General features: G+C 42.3%; 1 protein-coding gene across 1 annotated transcript in view; it reads left to right on the top strand.

Moving 5' to 3' along the window:
• The window catches only part of PRELID1 (PRELI domain containing 1), a 595,316-nt gene that overhangs the window by 457,737 nt on the left and 109,644 nt on the right, over window positions 1-27,935 (top strand). The window lies entirely within an intron of this gene.

The raw sequence follows: 27,935 nt of genomic DNA on the forward strand, positions 1-27,935 counted from the left end.
AAAATATTTAATACTGAGACAGAAGTGAGCGGCCTCTGCAGGTAGTTGCATCCATAGTAACCTTGATAGGAGTATATTATGTGTAACTGCACAGTTTAGTTTATTCATTTGAGGTAGCCAAGTGCATCTTTCTGAAGACTAAAAATCAGTTAACTGACAGCATGTAAGCTGTTCACAAGTGAGAGGGAAAACGGAGATAGTACAAGGACAGATAGTATAAGTGTAAGGGGGGCACAGGCTCTAGCATGAACTTCCAGTGTGAATAAACCTAACTTCAGAATAGGTAAAGCCTAGGGATGTAGCTGTCTGGTTGGGGCAACATACCCCTGTAGGAAGGGAAATATCCCTTTTTGGAAAGCGTATATAGTTGTATGTCTTTGCTCTGAATTAAAAGGGGTTGGGGATTCAAAACATATTTAGTTTCTTGAATGTTTTTATTGAAGCAAAAAAGTCTGAGAAAATATTACATCACTTCTCGGCATACCTCCCAACCGTACAGAATTACTCAGTTTTTACTGAGTTTTGGGGTCCAAATACTGGGGTGCCATGATTCCTGAGTGGCACCCCTCCATTTCCGACTTTTTTACAGCTTTTATTTTTAATTTTTTCCGTTTTTTTTTTTTTATTTTTATTTTGAGATGAAGTCATCACATGCGCGATGACGTCAGCTCCGTCAGGGCTACCAGCCTGTTGGAATTGAGCTCAAGGGCTCCAGTGCACATTTCCGGCTGGCTTGAATGCGTTTTCCATGATCTGCGAGTGCGAGCGGGTTATTCAAACGAGTGCTAACAGTTATTCGCTTTGGAAACAGTTATTCTCAAACGAGCGCTTTTATTTCAATAGTATTCGGTTTATTTGAAATGGGATTAGGCTGCAGTAGAACTGGGTGAACAAGATTCTGGTAGGAAACATACTTATTATTCAGTGAAGATCTTCTGGATTAATTGTGTGTGCGCGTGTGCGCGTGCGTGTGCGTGTGTGTGTGTGTGTGTGTGTGTGTGTGTGTGTGAAAATATCCCCAATTTAATACACCTGGTGGCTAGAGGTACTCTGGCTCAAACCCTGTACCTCGGGTACAGTGTAAAAAGAGCCTAAAGTCCCAAGCCACCACCACTATTGAATTAAAGCCTCATATTTTTGATCTGTTCCTTGCAAAATCTGTGGTTTTCAGGATTGTGGCAAATCACTGAAGGATTGAATTCACTAAATAATGACACGCATTTGAATTTCAGACTTCAAATTCTTCAGAAACTAAATGGTAACACAAAACCTTTTATTCTAGCAATTTTCTAAGTTTATCAGATCAGTATTTGAAATTTGTCCCTATTTTGGGGCTGTATTCCCCCATTATTGGCTTTGTCCAAGTTGTTTGTGCTAAGAGGTTGAGACTAGAACTATATTGAGAAGTGAGAACTGAATTCACTAAATGATAGCCATTTAAGTTTCAGTCTTCCTATCTTTCAGGAAACTGCTGATTTGGCATAGTGGTATGTTGCTCTGACTGTAGTGCAAAGGGTCCTGGGTTCAAGACTTGGCAGTGAAATGCATTGTGGTAACACATTTTATTCTAACAACTTTCCAAAATGTTTGACCCCCCCCCAAAAAAAAAGTATGAAATTGAAATAAAGTTCGAGAAGCTGTGCAAGATGCCTATAGCTTACACTACTGTCATTTTATATATATATATATATATATATATATATATATATATATATATATATATATAGTGTGGGTGTGGAAGTAGTCTTTTATGATGGACGTGTTCTGAATTGTGCAGTTTTGTCATTATTGGTTCATGCATTTTATTTCATTGCCTACTGGAAAAAATGTTCAAACAATAGGTTTAAAATGGGCTCTGTCTAACAAGTGTGCTGCTTTATACAAGGAATATAATTTAATAAAGTCAGGAAGGTGTCTCTCAGAACACATATATGTTTCTTGTTTTGTGTGCAAGGGGCCAATGATTTGAAAACAGCCCAAAGGTAATCTTTATCCACCACTGGTGAGATGCATTTTCTTTGGATGTGGTGTGTCTGTTTCAATGCTGTTTCAATGAATGCGAGTTTCAATGGCAGAGACGTTTTAATGCCAAGTCTATTTCCATTGTGAGACAGTATTGCTTTGTTTAACAGATGTCTTAGTGTTTGTGTGTGTTGTGCTATAAAATGTAAAAATAAAATCCAAATAATTATTGTAGAAGTAAAGCAGTATGCACACATTAGTTGTTGTTTGTCTTTTTAGCTTTTCCCGGTTAGGGGTCGCCACAGTGGAACTCTGGTCCATTAATGATTGGCAGTCGATTTTTATGGTGCCGAGTTGCCAGCCCGACCCCCAACCTTCAGCGAAGACACGCCCATTCACGCATGTCTTTCGAAGGCCACTCGACCGCGGGGAGGACATGCAGACTCCACACAGAAGGCATTCCAGCCGTGAATCGAACAGGAGAACCTCTTGCTGTGAGGTAACAATGCTGTATGTACACATTAGTGTTTATGGTAAATGGGACATTGGAATGGCTGCAAGGGGACTCTGGTGCCATATTTTGGTTGTCTGTTCTTCAGTTTGCGTTTGAAAATTGGTATCTCACAATTCCATTGGAGTGGGCGGGGTTACGTAATTATGTATGCAAATGTGATGTTAATTAGCGTACAGATTTGTACCTATTTTTCATGGGCCTTGTCCAAATTTTTGATGTTTCCAGGTTGAGAGGTATGCTTCTCTGCCTTTTGGCTAAGATGAAGTGTAGAAAATGTTACATGGGTTAAAGCAGAGCTGAGGAGCAGTAATACTCCATACAAGATCAGCCAGATAAGCACTAATGTGTGCTTGTAAACTACAAGTTGTAAACATATATATTTAAAATAACTGTTATGCAGAATGTGAAAGTAATGGCTTACTAAAAGAATGATTACCGTATCACTTTTAACATGGAATATCAGTGGCATTGCAGGTACGACAAAAAAAAAAAGTACTGAATTATATTAAGAAGTGTACATTGCAAATAGGAATGTTACAGGAGGCCTGTTTGAATGGAATGAGTATGTGAATTTGACAAAGAAGTGATAACAAATGGATTTTCAGCAGAATATCAAGGACGAAGGAAAGCGGTAGTTATAGTTCTTGTGAGAAGGACTTCAGTAGTGATAGAAGAGGGGAGGAAAGACTGTAATGGTAGATTTGTAGTTTGTTTGTCTTTTCGGCTTTTCCCAGTTAGGGGTCGCCACAGCGGAACTCCGGTCCGTTAATGATTGGCAGTCTATTTTTATGGTGCCAAGTTGCCAGCCTGAGCCCAACCTTCAGCAAAGGCACACCCATTCACACGTCTTTTGGAGGCCACTCGACCGCGGGGGGGGGGGGGACATGCAGACTCCACAGAGAAGGCACTCCAGCCGAGAATCGAACAGGAGAACCTTTTGTGGTAATAAGTGGTTATTGGTGGGGAATGAGGATTACACATATGTATTTATATTCCACTTAGAACTGTTATGGAGCTTAAGAAAATTCTGGAAGCAGTAATTATTTTCACTCATGTCTTTTATGAAAAGGGACACCAAGTAATCATAGGATCATATGAGGTTACTAGTCTAATGGCCCTGTGGCCCTTACAAGCCTAGCCAAGAGCTTATCTCCCAAAAGAAACCTCAGTCAGCACCTGTCGCCCCTGTCAGTGAGGGACACAGGTGGAACCCTTGGGACACATATGTGGTTTCCCATCCACTCATCAAGGTTGTGCTTGAAGAAGGTCAGTGAGGTGTTCTGTTTGACGTGTATGGGAAGTCTATTCCAGAGACGGGGCAGCCTCTGGTAGACAAACCTGTCTCTCCAACAAGTTTTGTTAATGTCACATATTGGGTTCAGGCCTTTTGAGCGGGTAGTGCGTGAGGAGTTAGAATTACAGGTATGGAGTATCTCTAGTAGAGCAGGGTCCAAGTTTGCCTTGTAGGCGAGACACAGATCACCCCTGAGCAATCTGTACAATACCGAGTAGAGTGATAGTGATTTCAGCCTGTCCGCATAGGACAGGTGGTGGTGGCCATGGATTCTCCTTGTGAGGTATTTCAGTAGCCTTTTTGTTGGTCTAATGAGGGAGGAGTATAGAGAGGTAATAACCTCCTTTTTTTTCTGGATGCAATCCCTTTACTTATGAGATGAACCAAGTAAAAGGCTTTTCTGACCACTGCTGCTTCTTGATGGTCGAATGTGAGGTTATCAACCTGAGTGGCCACATCTCTCACCGCAGGTTGTGTGCTTAGGGGGTTGCTGTTGATGTTGTTAATCAGTAGGGGTAATGGGTTTGCCGAATGGTATGATGATACATTTTTTGCATTTAGCTTTAGGCCATGACTTTGGCATCAATCATTAGTTGCTTTGAGACCTTCTTGCATTATGTTAACATCATTTGGAGAGTCAATGACAGCAACCCAACCTACAGTCATTGGCAAACTTGGTCAGCCACTGGCTTTTTGTCTTTGTCTGTACCTGTGAGAAAAAGATGCCAAACAGTAGGGGTACCAGGACAGATCCCTGGGGAACTCCACTAGTGATAGATTTGCTATTGGACCTATTTTGATTTTGTGGGTCCTGTTGGTGAGGCAGTTAGCTACCCACCTGATGAGATAAGGATTTATATCAAGTTGTGTTAGCTTTTCAATGATGCCCAAGTGACGGATTGTGTCAAAGGCCTTGGCTAAATCAAGGTAAGCTGTATGTACTGACTTCCTCTCATCCAACTAGGTGGGGTCAAGTGCCTGGAGATTGCCTATGTCCTTGTTTATGAGATCTATAATAATACGTTCCATGGCTTTACAGATCATACTTGTCAAGCTAATGGGGCAATAGTTTCCAGGGTCTGTAGTGGCTCTGCCTTTGTGCAAGGGGATGACAATAGCGGTTCTCCACTCTGCTGGAATGAAGCCAGTACTTAGGCTGTGGTTGAATAGGGTGCTCAATGACAAAGCCAGTTCTTGCTGGAGATGGTGCAGAATACATCCTGTGATATTGTCAGGTCCCATGGAAACTGTGTGTTTTGCCTTGGATAGGGCCTGTGACACTTGATTTACGGAGATGTGAGGTGCGGGACAAGTATCTGGAATGTCAAAAGGGACTTTGGGGTGGGGGGTGAAGTTTGCACTGAACCTAAGTCAGCAGGATCAGTGTATGTGATACTGTTAAGTAGTAATTTGGAACAGACCTGGGCTTTGCCACGGAGGCTCCTGACATAACTGAAGAAGACTTTATGGTTTCCCTTTGTTATGAAGGCTACTTTTGATTCATAATTGGCCTTGGAGGTTTCACTAGTGATTTAATTAGCTTGTTGAGGCTAAGGAGGGAGTTTTTCCAGTTTGAAATTTGTTCCCTTTTACCCTTGGACAACAGTTTCTTCCTTTTGTTGTAAAGCCTGTTGATAGAGGATGTCCACCAAACAGGTTTGTGTTTCCTTGAGCAGCAGGTTTAGTTCTATTGGGTATGGCTGAGTCCATGCAGTTATACAGGTGTTTGTAAACTGCATTAGCGTACTGTTCAGCATAGTTGTTTACATCCTCTTGGGAGGGGGGTGAAGCTACAGATACCCTCCCTTTAGGAGGTTGTAGTTCACTTTTCAGAATTTTTTTAAGCTTGTTTTTGGCTGGGGGGGGGGGGGGGTTGGGTGAGATAGAAATTTCAAATGAGATAGTCCAATGATCTGATCTAACCAGGGAAGGACATACTATGGTAGTGGTGCAGTGGTCACCCATGTTGATGAGAACCAAGTCCAGAATGTATCTCCCCTTGTGGGGGATAAGATGAGCTGGTCTAGTGAGTTAGAATTGATGAAGTCAATGAATCGTTGAGATAGTGCGTTAGTGCAAGAATAATTCATCCAGTCTATGGTGGGGTAGTTGAAGTCACCAAGGATCAGGGTGTTAGGGGGTCCCTTGATGGAGTCTAGTAGATCAGGTAAGAGGAGTGGGTATTCTGAGTCATGTTTGGGGGTCTATAGCTAGCTATAACGTGGATGGGTGTCTTGCCAACTGTCAGCTGTACCTGGAATAGTTCGGTGCATCATGCTGGCAAACCAGTTTGGAGGTGTGCCTGTCCTTGATGAAGATAGAGACTCCACTACCCTTAGTCTTGCTGACCTCATTTTGGGGTCAGAATGTGTGGAATGAGGTATAACCTGGTAAGGCAGGGGTGCTCTCTGCAGCCCTGAACCAAGTTTCTGTGACCGCACAAATATCGGCATCTTCCATTGCAAGGAGGGCTTCCAGTGAGTCCATTCTCAGGTTTAGGCTCCTAGCGTTAATTAGCATGAACTTCAGTTTGCTTTTTGACAGATCTTGTATGTTGGAAGATTTGTCTTTGGGACATTGCCTAAAAAAGGCACAATGGGGGAGGCGAGAGCCTTGGCCAGGATCCGGAAACCCAGTGGTGACAGATGAAGGCCATCTCTGGCAAAGCATCGAGGCCTGTCGACCATGTCATCCAAAGCAGACAGATACTGGATCCACTTGGAAAGACACTAGAAACTAAGCCAATTGGTTGTCAATTATTTTTGTTGATATTGTGGTATCATTCTTGGTGAAGGTAGGATACTGCTCAGGGCTAGGGTCATACCTGCCTGTAATACATGCTCAGAGTTCAGTAATGTCTCTCTTCATGTAGTCCAGGGAGGTATGACTTAAGTCATTCACACCAACATGTTCAGTGACAGAGTCGTACTTGTACTTGCTGTGCAAAGAATTAAGTGCGTGTATGATGTGGCGGATTCTGGCACCAGACAGACAACTGACCTTGACCTTCTCTTTGTCGAGCGTGGTGAGGAGTACATCATTGTGTCTCACAGTTGTCACCAATGACTAGTGTGTTTGGTTTATTATGTCTTGTGGGCTATGATGGTTTATTGTTTTGCCTTATGGGCTGTGTTTGTGAGACACTGGTGTGTTGTCTGCTTTGTGCGATGTGTTTGGTGTTGTGCGTGGAATATTTGTGAGCGTGTTTTGGAGGTCTCTGCTGTTTAGGTTATTTTTATTGAAGACCTTTGCATAGGTGTGTGTTGTGCTTGGCTATGTGATGAGTTGTGTGGTGTTTGTGCTGATCTCCTCTTTGTCAGGATTACTGACTGTGGCGCGAGAGCTTGGACTCCAGGTTACTGATGTGCATGCACTTCTCGCAGGTGGAAGAATTATGTGCTAGGAGAAGAGGGTTGCCAGTAAACATGAGACAGTTGCTACACTGTCTCAGTATGCCCATGTCGACCAGGCTGGCAGGAGAAAGTGATGGGAATTGTCCAGACATAGTGTTCTGAATTGCTGGGCAGACTTATGGAGAGAAGGTTTTGTTAAGGGTTTGTCCACAAGAGTGTAGACCACAAGAACCTTCTTAAATGTAAAGTAACTGGCCTGAAGCACAAGTCCTAAGACCAAAGCTTAAAATACTTTGAATAACAGATAAATTTAATTAGGCTACTAACAAGCAGTAATAAATGCAGCAGAATAAAAGTACTTGAACACTTAAGAGCACACAGCAAAAATAAGGTAATAAAGTATGAAAACCACAATTACAGTAAAAGCAGCTGAATAAAGTGTAATTTTTTTTTTTGTGGAGAGGGAGGAAACAGAAGATAGTTCAAGATTAGGGAACTAAAGGGATAGGCCTGCCCAAATGCTCTTTCTCTACTTAGTACACTGAGCTGATGAGATTGAACAGGGAGGAGTGTTCAAAGTCCAAGTAGTAAGGGGGTAGTCCTGTCCAAATAATCTCACTGCACTATATTGATTAATCAAATGAGATAGGACTGGGAGCAGTGACCAAAATCAGATTTACAGCAGGGGTGGGCAAATCCAAAGCCATCAACTTTAAGACTAGAAGAACACTTGGAAGGGAGGGTAGGAAAAAAATAGTGCAGACAACAACAAAGGACAGAAACAATGCAGCAACACACAGCCAGGAGAATTTAGCTCTCTGCTATATCAGCTCTACAGATATTCACAGAAATGCAGTTTATCTTGGAAGTGCAACACACAAAATACACCTCTAGCAATGACTAGCAGCTAAGATGGGCTGGCTCAACAACCCCCCCCCCACACACACACACACACCTGAAACTAGCTTCTGAGCTACCCTGAGAAACAAACAGTGCAGACAACAACAAAGGACAGAAACAATGCAGCAAATATATAAATAATAAAGCAAATATGTACATACAGCACAGTGCAAACTTGAGTTGCAAAAAGTGTACTTATCAGTTTGGAATATCAGATGGGAATAGATTCCAACTCTGCTAACAGCCAAGAAATTTAGCTCTCTGCTGTATCAGCTCTGCACAAATTCACAGAAATGCCCTTAATGTCCTTCAAGGATGCATCTGCAGTCATCACATATGGGTTGTCCTGCCTCAGGCAGCACTTCGGTCGGCCGGATTCCAAAGTCTGGGTCTGGCCTCGGCTGATGTCGCACTTTCCCCGACGTCAGAGCGTCTGAGGTATAAAAGCATCAGCCGACGCCATCTTCCTCAGTCTTTCTTGCCACGTGGTGCCCGAAGCAGAAGCAGTTCGCAAGTGCCGGTCGACCAGCTCCTGTGATTCAGCTACCGAAGACTTCGAAAAAGCTAAGTACCCCATTGGGGACTCTTTCTTGCCTCAGCTGATGTCAGATAAAGTTAATAATTGTTTAACTTGTGGGAAACAAATACCTCATAAGGATTTCCACTCTTACTGCCTCCCCTGCCTAGGCCCAGACCACGACGTCTCGGCCTGTTCACTCTGTGCTTCCTTCAACCGACGAACTCTTAGACGTCGGTCGGAGTTTGCAGAGGAGTTTTTTGGGGCTAGTTTTGCTTATAAGATGCCGTCGGAGACTCCGACTTCGCATTTAGTTAAAAAATGGAAGGACAAGGACTGACACACGCGGACCGCGGTTTCGGCTGAAACCACGGTCAGGCCTACCGCGAGTGTCTCGGTCTGGGCTGAAACAGAGTCCTTGGTATTTCCTATTACCGAAACCACACAACCGACTACCTCGGCCCCGGAGGCCCCGGCCGAGTCGGTCATTGAATTACCTACTGAAACCGGTGTCCAGGAACCTTCCGACACCATTCCTTTAGATAAGTCTACTCCTGCACGTGGTGCAGCCAGACCCCCTGCTTCCATGTCCATTAAGGCTTTCTCCAGGGCTAAAGCTGCCAAACTTACTAAGGCTTTGCCTCCCAAGGTTTCCTCTCAGAGACCTTCTACTAGCTCTCAGATTCTTACCCTAGCAGAGGATCTGATCTCATTAATTAGAGGTTCCCAACCTCATCCGGACAGGGGCTCTCAACCACCTCCAGACAAAAGGCCCAGGGTTGAGCCCTCTGATCCCCAGTCCTCAGATGAGTCCACCGATGGCTCTGCTCTGTCAGACCACCAGGAGGAGGCTTATTCGGCCTACGAGGATTCTGATGCTGAAGAATCTATTCCCTCGGCCTCCCCTCCTGAAGAGTTTTCCTTTGGAGAGACATTACACTCTGAGAGAACATTTTCAATGGCAGGGTCAGGAATTCTCTGATTCCAGAAAGAGATTAAGGACCTTTTTACATTTACCTCAGCATAGGCCCTTAGCTATACCTCCTATTTTGAATGTCATTGATGATGTGTACTCTGATGCTAGTACTGCCCCTGACTCTCTCCCTCCGGCCCCTGCCAAACCTGATAGGTACTACAGGGTCCCGGACTCACATCTACACGTGTACAAGGTCCACTCTGCTGATCCAGAAACTATTTCCCAGGGCCCAAAAGGGGTTGCAGCTGCCAATGCTAAAAATCCTCTACCCTCTGAAAGGGAGTCCAGAGCATTAGAGAGATGGGGTAAGAAAGTGTATACTTCTGCAACTCTTTCCATGAGGGCATTAAATTGTCAATTTCATATGATACAGTACCAAGAGTATTTACTAGATGAATTGCATAAGAAACTGTCCTCTTCTGAACCACTTGATCGCAAATCCCTTCAGGATCTGGTGCATAACTCCCAGCAGGTTAGTAACCATTTCTTGCAGTGTGGTTATGATGCATTGGAAGCTTCATATAGATCCGCTATGACAAGTGCAGTTATACGTAGGCATGCCTGGCTGAAGGAACAATCTCTGCCAGACCATGTTAAAGCTAAGCTTTTGGATGCTCCTATGGAAAAGCAAAAATTATTTGGTTCCACGGCTCAAGAGGTTTTAAAGAAATTTGAAGAAAAGGCAAAATCTGTGCAGACAGTTAAAGACTTTCTGCAAGTCCAACCACCAAGATTCAGCAGAAATTGGCCTACTAAGAATTGGTCCTTTCCGGACTCGGACAGATCTCAAAGAGGCAGGAATAGGCGTGCCAGAGGTAGAGGGCAAGCTAGAGGCTCCTACAGAGGCCGACAGTGGCAGCCTCCCAACCAGAGAGGTAGTGCAGGAACTACAACTGCTACACCAGGACAGACTCAATGACTTTATTTTGACTCCGTCGACCAGGCCTCAATTAGAAGCACCTTTGGGCGGAAAACTTTCTTTATTCTCAAAAAATTGGCACAGCATTACAAGGGACACATGGACACTGCAAATAATAGACAAAGGATACAGGTTCCAATTCCACTCATTGCCAAAAAGAAAAGGCATGCCAGACCTGCCACCAAATCAGAGGGCAGAGGCTTTGAAGCAAATTACCAACTTAATGCAAATGAAAGCCATAGAAAAGGTACCTCTTTCAGAACAAGGCCAGGGATTTTACTCCAGATTATTCCTTGTTCCAAGAAAAGAAAATCAATGGAGGCCTATTCTCGACTTGTCCGCACTGAATACTTACCTCATTGTGCCAAAATTCAAAATGCTGACTCTACAGCAACTCCTTCCCATGCTGGGCAAGGGGTCTTGGCTGGTGACTCTAGACCTCAAGGAGGCATACCTGCATGTCCCTATTCGACAAAGCTGCAGAAGACACCTCAGATTTCCTGCAGGGTCAGAGCATTATCAATTCTCAGCATTGCCCTTTGGCTTATCTACTGCGCCCAGAGTATTCACAAAATGCCTGGCATCAGTAATTGCACACTGCAGACTTCAGGGGATTCAAATCTACCCATATCTGGACGACTGCCTAATACAAGCGGACAGCAAGCAAACTTTGTTAAAGGACTTGGACTATGCCATCCCCCTGTTAGAGGCCTTGGGATATACAGTCAACATCCACAAATCAAGACTGGTTCCATCCCAAAGAATAACTTTTCTGGGTGCGGATCTAGACACAACCACCCAAATGGCCTTTCTCACAGAAGAAAAACAAAAACAGCTACCAGTTTACTTCCAGAATCTGTCAAGACAAACTCAGCTGACTGCAAGGAAAATCCTGCAGGCCCTGGGTTACATGGCATCTGGCATTCTTCTGATTCCGCAAGCAAGACTGCATATGAGAAAATTACAATGGTACCTAAGAAGTTTATGGACACAGCACAGTCACAGCTTAGAAACTCTGATCCCACTCATTCCTTGCTTTAAAAGGAATTTCTGTGGTGGGCTCAAGCCTGCCAGTCGAACAGCGGGTTGCCCTTCAGCAAGCCAAGAGCCAACCAAACCATCACCACAGATGCTTCAGACCAAGGTTGGGGAGCACACATGGAGGGCAGATGTATCCAAGGGCTATGGTCACAAAGAGAGCTGCGCATGCACATAAACCAAAAGGAAATGCTGGCAGTGATGCACGCAATTGAGGCCTTCAAACCTTTCCTTCAACAAGGCCTCCTGCTCATAAGGGCAGACAACACCACATTTATGTGGTACATAAACAAGCAAGGAGAGGCACCCATTCCTACCCTCTTTGCAGACTGACAATGAATCTATGGGAACTTGCTTTGAAACTCAACATACAGCTACAGTCCCAGTTCGTGCCAGGGAAAGACAATACACTGGCAGACAGCTTAAGCAGAACTACCATGGATGCACACGAATGGATGTTGCACCCAGACATCTTCTTACTCATCACACAATCATGGGGAAGACCGGAAATAGATCTGTTCGCTTCTCCCCTCAATCATCAACTGAAGAAATTCTGCTCAAGGACATACCACCCACAAGCATGGAAAGTGGACGCTCTCTCTTTCAGCTGGAAAGCTCTAACAGTGTATGCTTTCCCACCTCTCCCATTAATGACCAAGGTACTACTGAAGATCAGGACAGAACAGCCCAGAGTAATTCTTATAGCTCCAAACTGGCCAAGACAGCACTGGTACCCACTGTAAAAGAGCATGTCACAGACGAAACCATGGCCTCTCCCCCTATGGCCACTCCTACTGACGCAGCACAATTTCAGGACTCTGCACTCCAACCTGAAAACCTTGCAGCTAACTGCCTGGAGAATACCATGACTCCTCCTCAGGATAACCTATCCCAGAGAGTGAAGGATATTATTATGGAAGCTTCATGGCCTTCCACAAGGAAGGCATATTCAGCAAAATGGAAAAGATTTCACACCTGGAACACAGCAAAGGGCCTAGATATGACAGTGATGAACATGGCACATATACTGGAATATTTGGCAGAATTGTTCCACAATGGCCTGTCTTACTCTTCCATTAAGATACACGCCTCAGCAATCTCAGCAGAATACAATGTTAACCCGCCTGTCTTCTCTCATCCTCTCCTAAGGCAATTTCTAAGAGGAATCAAAAACATTAATCCTCCAAGGAAACCACCTCTACCTACTTGGGACCTGAATTTTGTGTTGGAAAAACTAACACTTCCTCCCTTTGAACCAGCAGCATCGGCAGATCTACAGTTTTTGTCTTGGAAAACTGCCTTCCTTCTGGCCATAACCTCAGCAAGAAGAGTATCTGAGCTACAAGCTTTAATGGCAGTGCGGCCATTTCTTATCTTTCATCAGGACAGAGTTTCTTTGAGGACCAATCCTACATTCATGCCAAAGGTGGTATCCAGGATATCTTTGAACCAGGCTATTCACTTGCCTACATTCTTCCCACAACCACAAAATAAAGGGGAGAGACTTCTGCACACCCTGGACATACACAGACAACTGCGCTACTACTTGGACAGAACTAAAAGTTACAGAAAGACTGACCAGTTGTTTGTAGCATATGCTGCTGGCGTACAAGGAAAAGCAATTTCCAAACAGACAATTTCAAAATGGATAGGAAATTGCATTTGTTTTTGTTACTCCTTTCATGGAAAAACTGTGCCAACTAACATTAGACCTCATTCCACGAGAGCCACAGCCACCACCACAGCCTTCCTAAGGGGGGTGGCTACCAAAGACATTTTAGAAGCTGCTACATGGAGCTCCATGCATACATTTGCCAAGCATTACAATTTACCTTTATACTCCATATCCAGAGCAGGTTTTGCTACGGCAGTCCTGCAGGGTATCTTAACTACACCATCCTTTACTTAGTACCTCCACCCCCAGATTGGCTATGGTATTCTACCCATATGTGATGACTGCAGATGCATCCTTGAAGGACATAGTACAGTTTTGTACCTACCATAAATGTAGATGTCCGATAGGTATGCATCTGCAGTCAGGTTTACCCTCCCTCCTTCCCCTCTGTGGTATTCTTAGGGTGCTTACCCCTCTATTAGCTAGCTGGGGGAATCTATTATGGTGTATTTGTTTGTATATACATGTGTGTGTGTGTGTGTATATATATATATATATATATATATATATTTGCAAATGTTTGGAATTTTATTGCATTTCTCCAAATTTAGCCTTCCTAGAGGGCACCTGGCATCTGGGGCAAGAAAAACTGAGGAAGATGGCGTCGGCTGATGCTTTTATACCCCAGACGCTCTGACGTCGGGGAAAGTGTGACATCAGCCGAGGCCAAACCCAGACTTTGGAATCCGGCCGACCGAAGGGCTGCCTGAGGCAGGACAACCCATATGTGATGACTGCAGATGCATACCTATCGGACATCTACATTTATGGTAGGTACAAAACTGTACTTTCTGTCCATTCTATGTTATCTGTACACAAACTATAAGGGATAAATAATTTGTTATGAGAAAGTAATGTTAGGGATTTTAATGATCATTGCACAGTACCTCCATAAGTATGTTCGAATATGGAATATTGTTTATGATTGGGAACTGGAACCTGATTTGTTATAGTGGTTTTATTTAACAGTGCTTATCGGAGAGACCTAAAAGGAAAAATATAACAAGATGGTAGATGTCTGCAGAAGTATATCGTTCTGGAAGATGCAAATTTACTAGCAGGAACTTTGACAGAATTCCTCAGGGTACATTGGCTGGACTAGACTGGATAAAAATTTACATTTCACAGGAACATGGTTATGTAATTGATAGCCTTGAAACAATCCAATAACTATTTTAGATTTTGCATTAATAAAGACTAAAATGAAGATGCAGGACAGTGAAGTAAAAGTGAGAAATTGGCACATTCCTACTTTAAGAGAGGAAAATGTAATGAATGGGTGATGGGGTGATTTAATAGTTGAGGAAGACTGTTCTTCAGGAGGGATAGCTAGGGAGTGGGATAAAATTAAAAATGGAGTTCAACATATGGTAGAAATATGAAAGAGAGACATGGAGAAGATCTAATATGAATTATTTTGAGGGGTTGTCAAGTATTGTAGAAGGGGAATCATGTACAAGAAGATGAGCAGTTGTTGCTCTTAAGCAAGTGTTTTTCGATAAACAGTGCAAACCAGAAAATGTCATTGCACAATGACTTAGGCAGCATTAGGTGAAAAAAGTTGTTGCCAAACTTAGGGAGCCTATGACAAGAAAACTATCAAAAGATCTTTTAGGAAGTGTCAGATATTTCATAACATTCTGGGCAAATTTGTGTAAAGCAGAGGAGTGGGAAAGCCAAGAAAAAGCACAAGTGGAAATATTTATGGAAGAGTTAACTGTGCCAAGGGTATAGGAAGATGAAGCTCAAGAATTAATTGCTGAGATAGGAAAACATGAGATAATTAAAAAAAAAAAAAAAAAAAAGGTGATCTATAAATCAATCAACAGGGAAGTCTCCAGGAACAGATGGTTCTTCCGCAGAAGTTTGGAATTTAGGATGGAAGAAAATGATAAAGATCTGGACGGTTTTATTTAACAGTACTTACCAGGGACAATACCATCTTTTTGAAATAAAGCTGTGGTGGCTTTATTAACCAAAGAGGGTAAAGATCCTTCTGGCCCAGCTTCATACAGACCAGTTTGAATTTTAAACTGTGATTAAGTATTTCTTGACCCACCCCATTTCATCATCATGCCTTTCTGCTTCGATTTATAATCTGCTTGTGTTATGCATATGAACCTCAACTGTATAGCTCAAAAGTATTCCTTCAAGTCAGGTAATCCTAAACCAGAGTTAACTCCCAACTTAACCATTATCCTCGTCCCTTTTTCAGGACATTCTTTCAACTCTTAATTAACTGCAGTCCACATCTTCTCCTCTACTTGATATAAATAAGTAAATGAATGAATAATTAAAAAAACCCTTACTTCTAATGGAGCTAGAAACTCTTGCCCTACTCGTATCTTAACCATATCCATAATCAACTTCTCAGCTTTTGCATTGAATTTTTTTAGTCTCTTCTAACATATCCTTAGCTTACTTAATAGAATCTCTTAATCCATACATACAAATACTTCATCCTGTCATGTCCCCATAGATATGAGTACTGCTGAGCCAGTTCGAGTGGGTACGTAGCTTACCACTTTAGCCTGTGTTTTATCCTTATTTGTTTTATACCATGAAAAAACAAACTCTCTCAAAAGGTTCCATAACACTGAAATGCCCTTTCTGAATTTATAAAGTACAAAATATCTGTGAACAAGATTAACTTATTGTGGTTGCCATACCAGTTATGTCCTTGAATTTGTTAGTCCTTGTATTTTCTCTACCAATGGCTATAAATATAAAACCGATAGAAAAGTGGGAAGAGGGTACCCTTGCCTTATTCCTCTGTTCAAATGCATTTTGTCAGAGAGAGAAACCCTCCCAATTAATGTTATTCTATCCGGGAGCACAAATGCTTCAACTGCCTTACTCATAAAATGCAGCTTTCAGATATCTTATGTGCATCGACATCCACCAATGAACAGCAGCATTTTTTTTCCATACAGCTTCCCTCTGTGTTATCATTTTTCCATTAATGTTGTCAAATGTTTGTCTCCCTCTACAAAACAACACTGATCCATATCAGTCAGTTTTGGCAACACCTTTGCAATTCTAAAGTATACCAAAGCAGAAATAAAGAAAGGCGATTTTTACCAATAGAGCTGGCTGCAAGTAGAGTTATAAAAGATAAGCAAGAGGGGGCTGAAATTTATTGGAGAAAATTAGCATATAAACCAAATTATTTGAAACAAACAAGAGAGAGAAAGGTTATAGAGAAGGATGTGGCTAAACAGAAGTTTGGACTTCAGTTTAGAGACTGCCTTTCCTACCAAAGAATGATAAGAATATAGCCACAGAGAAGGGATACAGGGAGTGCTAAGTGAAAGATCTGCTCTGTTGAGTTTTTAGTCGAGTCTAGAACAGGAACTGAAATTTAAGCAGGATAATTAATAAGGAGTACAAAATATTATTGTATGATAACTATAAGGATATTAAGAGGTTAGAACATATTGAGAAGAGAGACTGGAAAGGCAGTTTACAAATGAATAGAGGAAGGACGTGTGTATGGCTCCCAAGTATGTAAGAGTCTAGAAGGTTTAATATTTTTCCGTGGAAGTGTTTACATTGGTGGTCTTGTATCCTAAGCAGACTTTAGAGAATGTTTCCTCAGCTAGATTGCATTTGCTGGAAGTGTGATGGGAAAGGGGGGGTGGTAATTTTGAAAGGTTTAGAGTAATGTAGTGAGTTGGTGTATTTCAAAGATTTCCTGTAGAGTACTTTGTCAGACGTGTTGGGAAGGCAAATAAGAAATATGTTCCTGGATAGGACTTAGTGATACTAGGAGAGTTAACCTTTTTCACAGGTTGAGCTTGACAGCACTTTCTCTTTCACCCTACGCACAAAGATTGTAAGAAATAATGTTGGGTCACTGATTAGGCCAAGATACTTGAGGTCTGTTGCATTAGGAATTGGCTTGTTCATGGGAGTTCTTTTGTGATAAAAGGGTAGGTTTGTACGTTTGTGCACTATGGTAAAAGAGCATTACCTAAGAGTTATGGGATTGATTATTAGGTTGTTTAAGTCCTGTTACATAGTTTGGAAAATTTGTCCTGTAGCTGCTTGTTGCAGTGTATCTGTATGTCTGTCTGAGTCTGCATGTAAGATCAAGTCAGGAGAATGAAGGTCATGAAGGGGGGGGGGGGACTAAAACGGAACCTTGTGGTACTCCTGAGTTTTCCTGAAAAGTTGTCAGGAAATTCTTAAACTGTATTTTTTTCAAAGCAGTTCCAGAGTCATTTGAAGATGTTAGAATCAAAACCATGTTGAGTTTGAGCAGTTGAACATGATTGATTTGATTCAGAATTCCCTTCTCATATCTACATTTCAAAGGATTAGCTATGATCCAGCAACAGTCATGTTTCTCAGTCTGCAAGAAACTGTGGCTAGTTCTATCAAGCAGTGGACGGGAGATCCAGAATGAGCCAGGGTGAAGTTTTTAAATCTGGCTTTACATGAGATTTGCTAATAAGCAGTTTTTTGAAATTGTTCCTTTTAGCATGGGAAAGGACTGATGGTGTATGAGGAGGTTAATTTTACCAGTGGTACTTCCTTTAATGCATCTGTAAGTTCTGATTTCTGCAAGTGCTGCTGTCATCCTATAGACTTATACAAATTCTAGGTTATGTAGCCTGTCTTGAGTGGTGAGTCTTTAACTAGGTTCCACATTGGTCTGACTGAAAGTTGATAAAAGCATTTGCTGTTTTGTCTGACAGTTACTTTTGCATGCTAAATCTACCTTGGATATGGTCTGTTTGATGACAACAGAATAAAACACAATGGAGAAGATATGGAAATTACCATAACAGGTAGATTATTTATGTTGAGAGTAGGAAATTAATTTTATGTTCAAAAAACACATTTGCATTTAGTTGGTATTCTATAGGGATGCTTTCTGCTGATGCCAGTAACACCTCTACATGATGAAACTCTGAGGAAGAGGGGAATATGGAGTTATCTGCAGTTCTTTAGCTACTCATTAAGATGTAGTGTTTAAGTTTTATGATAGCTTTATCTTAGAATTTTGCTACAAAATGCCCTAATTTGCCTGTCTGAAGTTTCACCTACTTTAGGGCTGCTTAACCTTAAACTGCTTAATCTTACATCATTCATTTCACACCCATTGGCAGATTTGCTGTATTACAAAGTTGTTTGCATAATTTCCTGAGCTAAAATATTACTCAAAAAGTGATTTTTCTGTTATTTAAGTATTACACCACAAACACTTTACAAGTAAGATGATATATTCCAGATTCAGCCATTTCATAGGTTCATACTAGGCTATCTGCCCTAGGGCATTTATAAGCCTAGCCAGAGTGTGTTTGGCTTTCGCCACCCATTTTAAATGAATTTTGCTATGTCCTTTTTCGAGGTTAGTATACTGTGCCTCTGTCTAACAGTGACACAGAAGTGATACCCGGGGTAAACCTACGATCTCCCATCCACTCATCAAGATTCCTCTTGAAGAGAGTCAATGAGGGACTCTGCCTAACCTGGACTGGGATTTTATTCCAGAGTGAAGGGAGCCTCTGGGTTATGAATCTGTCCCTCCAGCATGTCCTATTTATTTCAGTGCTGAGGTTCAAGTCTCTCGAGCGTATAGCTCAATGGGATTTGGATTTTCTGAGGTGCAGCATGTCCATTAAATTCGGGTTGGACATGGCTTTATACGTCAGGCACAGATCGCCTCTGAACAGGCGGTATGCCACTGAGTAGAGCTGGAGTTTCTTTAACCGGGCAGCATATGGCATCTGTTTGAGCCCTTTGATCCTCTTGGTGAGGTACTTTTGGGGTCTTTCCAGTTGCTGCAGGTGTCTGGTAAGGTACATCCCAAAAGGGGCATTGTACTCAATTATGGGCCTGATGAGGGATGAGTAAAGAGGCATGATGACCTCCCTGATCTAGATGTGAATCCCTTCATGATTAGGTGGGCTATATAAAATGTTTTTCTAACCACTTTGGCCACGTGGTTGTCAAATGAGAGATTGTTATCAACTTGGGTCCCGAGGTCCCTAATTACTTCTTCTGTACTTAATGGATTAGCAGCTATGTGGTAATTTGTGGGCACTTTGTTTTGCCAAAGGGATGACTATACACTTTTGGCATTTAGCTTGAGGCCATGGCTCTGGCACCAGTTGTCTGTTTCTATGAGGCCCTTTTGGAGGATGCTTGTGTCAGCTGGAGAGTCGATTATGGCCCAGTTTGCAGTCATCTGCGAACTTGGTCAGCCACAGTCCTTCCGTGTTGGCCTGTACCTCCGAGAAATATATACCGAACAAGAGAGGTCCCAGGACTGAGCCTTGTGGGACACCACTTGTAACTGGTTTGGAGTCTGACATGGCTCCAGCAATTCTAACCATGTGGGTTCTGTCCTTGAGCCAGTTTGCAATCCATCTAGTGACATAGGGGTTTATATTTAAGCTGGTGAGCTTGTCTATAATGCCAGAGTGGGGTATTGTATCGAAGGCTTTTGCGAGGTCCAGGTAGGCTGTGGGGACCACCTTCCCCTCGTCAATGGCCTTGGTGACTGTTTCAAAGAAATCAACCAGGTTTAAGAGGCAGGACCTGCCCTTAACAAAGCCGAACTGGGTAGGATCCAGTGTCTGTAGGTCCCCAATATCTTTATTTATGAGGTCCATGATGATCCTTTCCATAGCTTTGCAGACCAAGCTAGTTAGGCTTATGGGGCGATAGTTTCCAGGATCCGTTGAGGCACCACCTTTATGGAGAGGGACCACTGTTGCTGTACGCCACTCTTTGGGCACATATCCTGTAGTAAGGCTGAGATTGAACAGTAGTTTTATGTTTGGGTTTAGCTCTTCTTGGAGTTCATGTAGGACGCAGCCGGGACACCATCTGGTCCCATTGATGCTGTGTTTTTTGCTTTGGAGAGGGCGGCTCTTACCTGAGCATCTGAGATGTCAGGGGGCAGCACTCTGCTGGGATAGATATTTGCCCTTTTGGTGGGGGGGGGGTTTGCGCTGAACCTGTCAGCTAGGATGTTGGCAATGTCTGTGGGTTCCGTGTATTTTTTGTCATTTTGGACTAATTCTGAGCATATCTGGGAATTACCACCCAGGTTCCTAACATAACTAAAGAAAGCCTTGTGATTATCCTTAGTGTCCTGTGCAATTTTTCTCTCAAGCTGGCCTTAGACAATTTTATGTGTGCCCGTAGTTTTTTGCTAATACTGATCAGTGATGTCTTCCCTTTTTGGGATTTTGCTCTATCATTTAGTAGCTTCCTCTTTCTATTGTATAGTTTGTTTATGGCTGGGGTCCACCAGACAGGACGTCTGCCTTTGGAGGATTGGGTCTTGGTTTTATTTGGGATCGCATGATCCATGCATTCCTGAAGGTGTTCATAGAATGTGTTTATAAAGGATTCTGCGGTCTGGGCCGTATTTTCCACAGGCCCGGGGGCTTTAAGGGATTCCACCTCAGTTTTGAGGAGTGTGAAATTTGCTTTAGAGAAGTTTTTCACTGTGGTTTTCTGGGCAGGGGGTGGGGTCGGGATGTGAATATCCAGTGAGATTAGTTTATGGTCTGATCTTACCCGTGAGGGATACACTTCTGGTCTGGAGCATAGAGTCCCCCTGTTGGTGATGATCAGGTCCAGTATGTTTTCCCCTCTTGTGGGAGTCGTAACAAGTTGTTCCATAGCATATGAGTTTATAAATTCCAGGAACCTTTGGGCTAGGGTGTTGGAGCTAGAGTAATGCTCCCAGTCTATGTTTGGGTAGTTGAAGTCGCCCAAAATAATGGTGTTTGGAGAGACCTTCATATTTTCCAGTGTTCTCAGGAAGGCCGAGTGGGGTTCCTGGGTTTGGGAGGGTGGTCTGTAGCAGGGTATAAACTGGAAGGCAGTTTTACCCACTGTTAGTTGCACATGGATAGTCTCTGATGCTTCGTGCTTTGCCACCAACCTGGAGGTGTGGGTATCTTTGATGAATATCGATACTCCCCTCCTTTTGTGGTTCGGTCCAAGTTTTGGGGCGAAAAGCATGGTATGAGGTATAACCTGGTAGTGCTGGGGTGCTCTCGGAGCCCTGAACCAGGTTTCTGTTACTGCACAGATATCGATGTTCTCCATGCTAAGGAGAGTTTAGTCGTGCATCTTGAGGTTTAGACTTCTGGCATTGAGTAGCATTACTCTTAGTTTCTTATCCCTTGTGATACCTATGGAGGTGGGTTTGTCTTTTGAGCCTTGCCTAAAAAGGCACTATGGGGTAGCAAGAGCCTTTGCCAGTATCCGAAGCCCAGGGTGACAGGTGCAAGCCGTCCCTAGCGAAGCATCGTGGCTTGTCGAGCATATCATCCCAAGCTGACAGGCATTGGATCCCCTTTGAATGACACCAGTACTTAAGCCAATTGTTGAATGATCATCTTGTCTTCATATTGTGGCATCATTCTTGGTGAGGGTAAGATGCTACTCAAGGTCAGGGTCATACCGGCCTGGGCTACATGCTCAGAGAGCTCCTTTGTCTCTTCATGTAGTCCAGGGAGGTACGTCTCAGGTCATTCACACCAGCATGGACAATGACCGAGTCATATTTGTACTTGCCTTGGAGTGACCTGAATGCTTGTGTTATGTGGCGGATCCTAGCGCCCGACAGGCTGTTCACCGTGACCCTCTCCTTGTTCAGCGGGACATCAGTGTGCCTGATGATAGTCACCTATTACAAGTGTATCAGGTGTGTTGTTTAGTCTTAAGGGCTGTGACTGTTTGGCACACTGGCTTTGTGAGATATGTGTTGCATGTGTTCTGTTTTGGGGTAGCGACTGCTTGGTTGTCTGCTTTGGAGGTCTCTGCTGCTTCGGCAGATCTTTATTTAGAGCCTCCGAGTATGTTTTTGTGTGATTATGTGTTTGGTTTGCTGTCGTGGTAGGTCTATGTGAGACTGGAATTGTAGTGAGTGTGGTTTCCTTCTCCTCCTGACTGGTTATGCCAGTACTGAGTTGAGAGAGCTTAGCCTCCAGTTTGGCTATATGGTTGCATCTCTCACATGTGTTGGAATTTGTTGGGAGGAGGAGAGGGTTGTCTGTGTACATGAGGCAGTTGTAACATTGCCTCAAGATTCCCAGATTCACCAGCTGGACTGGAGAGGAGATTGACAACTGACCTTTGGACATGCTAGATTAATATTGGGAATTCCTTAATAATTGAAATCCAGGGCCAGTGGGGAGTGAGGGTGTAGTGCTTTTAATTTTTAGTGCTGACTTATATAATTGCTTTAGTGAGCAAGTGCCAGGTAACTTAAGTGCAATGTGTTACAGGTAACTTAAATGCAAAAACGACAAACAGTAACTTTCTTTCAAGTGAAACAAGGAAATAAGTACAGTAAGCAATGCAGATATCACTAGTGATCCACAGAAGCACTGAGAAGTCGCGTATTAGGTGGAATTAGCGTTCCAGGAAAATAACAAGCAAACAAACAACAAGCATATAAACAAAGCTAGATTCAGCAGGCCTGGATCTAGTCTATGCTACAGCAAACAAGGTGTACCAATTTCAGTAAGATACAGTTCAAATATTCAGGCACTATAAACCTTTAACCAGAAATTCCCAGCTCAGAAGGGCAGAGTCCAGCCTCTTCTCCCACAAGAGTGCAGACCACAAACCTTCTTAATGTAAAATAACTGGCCTGAAGCCCAAGTGCTTAAACCAGAACTAATACACTTTAAGAATAACAGACACTGGGCTCTCAATCAGCAGCTCCCAACTTACCTGTCCTGCCACCACAGTGCATGCCACAAACCTTCCTAATGTAAAACAACTGGTCTGAAGCCCAAGTGCTTAATCCAAAAGACTTAGAATGATAGCTACACTTTAATCAAGTTACTACCAAGCAGTAATAAATACAATTGAATACTTTAGAGAATGCCTGGATTAGTGCTCAAGTTACACAAACAAAACTAGATCCAGCAGGCCCGAATCCAGTCTGTGTCACAGCAAACAAGGCGCACCAACTTCAGTAAGAAGCAGTTCAGATATGCATGCACTATATGCCTTCAACCAGTAATTCCCAGCTCAGAAGGGCAGAGTCCAGCCTCTCCTCCCACAAGAGTGCAGACCACGAACCCTCTTAATGTAAAATAACTGGACTGAAGGCCCAAGTGCTTAAACCAGAATTAATACACTTTTAGAATAACAGACACTGAGCCCTCAATCAGCAGTTCCCAACCTAGAAGGATGTAAGCTACTGCCACTACAGTGCAGACCACAAACCCTCTCAGTGCAAAACAACTGGTCCGAAGCCCAAGTGTTTAAACCAAAAGGCTTAGAATGAGTTACACCAAGCAGTAATAAATACAATTGAGTACTTTTAAGATGATGCAAAAGTAAAAAAAGTAGGTAGAAACACAAGTACAGTAAAAGCAGATGAATTTTTTTTTTTTTTTCCTGAACAAGTGCTGAGATCAAAGAAACAGATTTGAGTGCTGAAACTAGAAAACTGGCTAGTTATAAGAAAAAAAAACTAAGCTAGAAGGCTTCCCTCCAACACAGAAGGGCTTGGGGGCTCAAAAGCCTACAAATAGTCTATACCACTTAACAGGAAAGGCAGGAAACAAACTTATTTTTTTTTCTGTTTCCCAGATGCTCTCTTTGTACACAGTAGAAGTGCCTGAAATCAGAATATGATCTCATTTCCTTGTATTTAAATATAAAAACACTTGCACAGTACACTATGCACCTAATTTATAATGTTCAGTTTACAATAAAACTATTTCTATTGGTTTTGCTTGGGATGGCAAGTAGTTTTTGTCAAAACTTGAATATATAATGTAATACCAGACCTTTAAGACAGTGTATAGACTTACACGGCAAAGAGATGCCTCTGTTAAGTAGTGCAGCTGTTTTGTGATTGAAATAATGTTAAGTGCAGTCACAAGACAGTTTAAGTAGAAAGGACTTGAAAGTCCTAAAAGTTGTAAAAAAAAATAGGTGGGAAGAATGCTCCATCTTTACCCCCTGAATGTGACAAAGCTGCCCAGACCCCCCCCCCCCCCCAGCTTACTTGTAGTGCTTTTCGAGATTGCTATACGTCAGGAAAGGAGAAATGTCTGAGGTAGTTCTCTTCCAGCATTTAAATGCAAAAGCTTGTAATTACACACCAGTGTTGACCACTAGAATGGGATATTTAAACTTGAGACTTAAAATGTTCAGGTTAAAAATCCAAACTGCACCTATTCATTGTCTTTATACTTGGTCCTGAGTGACGTAGTAAATTTCCTTGAAAATGTAATTGGAATGCTTTGCTTTCTTGAGTTGTAGCCTTTTATTGTTAGTCAGAGAAAATGTAAGGTTTTTGAGTCAGAAGACCATTAATTTCTTGTCAGTATTCACCTACATGCTGTACCCTCCTGAGGACAGCAAAGCAGGACAGTCTTGAATAAATTTATGGTACCCATCCATGTGACAAAATGTAGACAAAGCTGTTCAGTAATAGAGGAATGATTTTATAGATTCCTAGGTAAGCACAGGCTAGCTGCCCTTGAGTGCTTTTTTAAGCCCAGCAAGTTTTCCTTTTAGTGCTCAAGTTAATCTATACTTTTTTGTTAGAGATTGACCTTAACCAGCCCATGGTCGATTATTATATATTACCTCTAATGAGAATAACTGGGATCATACCGTAGATAATTTGAGGGGATACATGAATGAGATAAAGCATTTAGGAGCTGCCTTTCTCCATTAGTAGTACATGGATTAGTCCTGGAGTCGGTTTTCCCTTTCCCATTCATAGATCCAGGTATCACTTCAGTATGAACAGGGATGGACTTTTTTATGTGGATGGGAAGCCTGTTCCAGAGCAGCAGTATCCTCTGTTAGATGTACCTGTTTCTTCAAACTGTTCTGTTGATGTTGCAGTAGAGCTTAATATCCCTCGACTGAGTATTTCTAATACAATTTGACTTGCTGATGTGCAGTAAATCCACCAGTATTGGGTCGGAGGATGACTTGTATGCCAGACATAGGTCACCTGTTGGCAATCTGTAGGACACCGAGTATAGTGAGAGGTCTTTGAGTCTTTCATGTAAGACATGTTGTTCAGGCTTTGTGCTCTTTTAGTAAGGTATCATTTGTGCCAAAGAGGGCATTATATTTAGTGATTGGCCTAATTAGGGCTGAGTAAATAGGAACAATGACATCCCTAGATTAAGATGCAGTCCCTTTGTTTATAAACTGTGCAGTAAAGTAGGAACAGCTTACAACAGTTGGCATGTGTAGGTCAAAGGTTAGCCCACTGTCCAAATAAGTTCCCAAATCTTGAACAACTGGGTCATCTTTCAGGAGCATACTGTTAATACAGTAGTTCCCTGGGATAGATGACTTCTCAAAGGGTACAGTAGTGCATTATTTAGCATGTAGTTTCAGTCCATGATTTTTGCACCAGTTATTTATTTGGGACATACATGCATGATGGCAGAGTCTTTTGGGGATTGAATGACTGCACCTAGCTTGCAGTCATCTGCCAACTTAGTTAGCAAGAGCCTTTTGGTATTGGCTTTTACTTCAGAAAAGTAGATACCAAACAGAAGAAGTCCCAGCACGGAACCCTAGGGGACTCTAGTGGTAACTGGTCTCTTTTTATGAAGGTAACTGCCCCTATTTTGATTTCCTACGTCCTGTCTGTGAGCTGGTTGGCAATTCAGCGAGTGGCATAGGAATTTATTCCCAATGCTTTGGCCAGTTTGAAGTATGCAATCTGTACCATTTTTGCCTTCATCCATTACCTTTTCAAAAAAAAAAATCCACCTGGTTGAGTAAGCATGACCTGCCCTTGATGAATACAAACTGAGACAAGTCTAGTGTTTGGAAGTTGGTTATGTATTGATTAGTGCCATGTTGAATTTTTCCATGACTTTGTATAAGAGACTGGTCAGACTTATGGGTCTGTAAATGCTTGGGTCTGTGGATGGTCCTCTCTTATGCAGGGAAATGACTTAGCTGTTCTCCATCCGTTTGTTACAAAACATGTATAGAAGCTGAGGTTGAACAGTGTTGGTAAGGGTGTGGCTAAATCATGCTTCATGTTATTTAAGATGCATCCAGGGATATTATCAGGACTCAATACAGTATTTTTAGCTTTTGATGGCACTTTAAGGACTTGGTCTTCTGTGATAGCTGGAGAGAAGCCAGTTTTAGGTAATTCTTGAGGGACAGATGGAAGGGAGAGAGAGTAAAGTTAGAGCTAAATTTGTTAGCCAGTTGGTTCTCTGTATCTTCAGCCTCAGTGTAGGTAACGTCATTCACATTCATCTTGGTGCCTTGCTGCATTGCGTTCAGGAGATTACGACCATAACTAAAAAATGCCTTGTGATTGTCTGTGGCTTGGGCAACTATTTTAGCCTCAAAGTTGGCTTTAGTGGATTTTTATTAAGTACTTGAATTTGTTTATTTTAGTGACAAGGACACTAACATTCTGAGAATTAACTCTTCTTTACTTTTGTTCAAAGTTCTTTTCCTTTTATTGTAAAGTTTGTTGATACTGTGATGTCACCATGTGGATTTGTTTCTGGATTTGCCCTGCATTGGTTCCTACGTAGTGCAGTAACAAAAGTCCAAACTGATGGTAAACAAACGGCTCTCTTGATATTAAATAAAAGACAAAACTTTTATTCAGGTACAAGAGGCACGAAAGCACTCACTAGTTTGTACCTGAATAAAAGTTTTGTCTTTTATTTAATATCAAGAGAGCTGTGTTTGTTTACTCCCAGTTTGGACTTTTGTTACTGCATTTTGCTTTTTTTGGGAGAGCTTCGTCCCCAGCTGCTTTTGGATTTGTGTTTTGTCCTATGTGGTGCAGCTGCATCTGTGCAGCTTTTTGTCTGTTTTTTTTTATCTCAAAACCTAAATTTTGAAGGGTGTCCAGGACCATGTACCTGTTCTTTTTGATTCTTCTACCAGTTTGGGTTTTTTGAAGTACAGTTCAGTAAGAAATGCTCCGGGTCTCAAACTCGTATGAAAAATCTTCCCTTTGATATAACACTACACGCAGAATATAATTTAGGTGGCAGTATAGCTGTAAGCATTGCTCCCTACAGCATTTTGTTTTATGTGCATTTCCCAGCTGCGGCACTTTCTGTATAGAATTTGTATGCCCCTCCTCTGTCCACATGGGTTTTTGCTAGTGTCAGGCTTACTCGCACAAATTCAAGACCTATAGGTGAATCAGCAGCCCTCTAGATTGCCTGTAGGTGTTTGCAATTCATATGCCCTTCCTCTGTCCAGTCTCTGTCCAAAGACATGCTTTTAGCAAAATCAGAGGCCCTCCAAATTGCTTGTAGGTGTTCACATTCTATGATTGACTGGGACCCTGTCCAAGATTAGTTCATGTCTTCTTCCTGTAGCTTGCCAGGATAAGTTGTCTCCCTTCTGATCTTTCTTGGCCCCTAACTTCTCTTTGACCATTGATTCCCATCCTCTGTTGACCATTTGACCTCTTCTTTCATCATTATCCCCTTCTCCCATTTTTTTTACATGGATTTGGTATGTCATGTTAACTGTTACTTCTTCATTGCCCCCTCTCCTAGCCTCTTTGATTATGCCTGACTGTCTCAGTTCTCTTGAGTAATCCATACGTCTCTTTGCTGGATGTTCTCATTTTCACTTGCCTTCATCCTGTCTCACTCAGATCTTTACATATACTCTTCTTTTTTTTTTTTTTTGCTTCCTGCACATTGGCTTTTTCTTTAATTTCCATCATTTTTAGGTGTCTGAAGACACAAGACATTGGAGGTTGAGATACTGTGCCTCCTACTTTCTGCCTGCACTAGTTTGTGCTTCAATCCACCATTTTCT

This window comes from Protopterus annectens, chromosome 4.part0 (assembly GCF_019279795.1).
Source record: "Protopterus annectens isolate FY-2018-M chromosome 4.part0, PAN1.0, whole genome shotgun sequence".
NCBI lineage: Eukaryota > Metazoa > Chordata > Ceratodontiformes > Protopteridae > Protopterus > Protopterus annectens.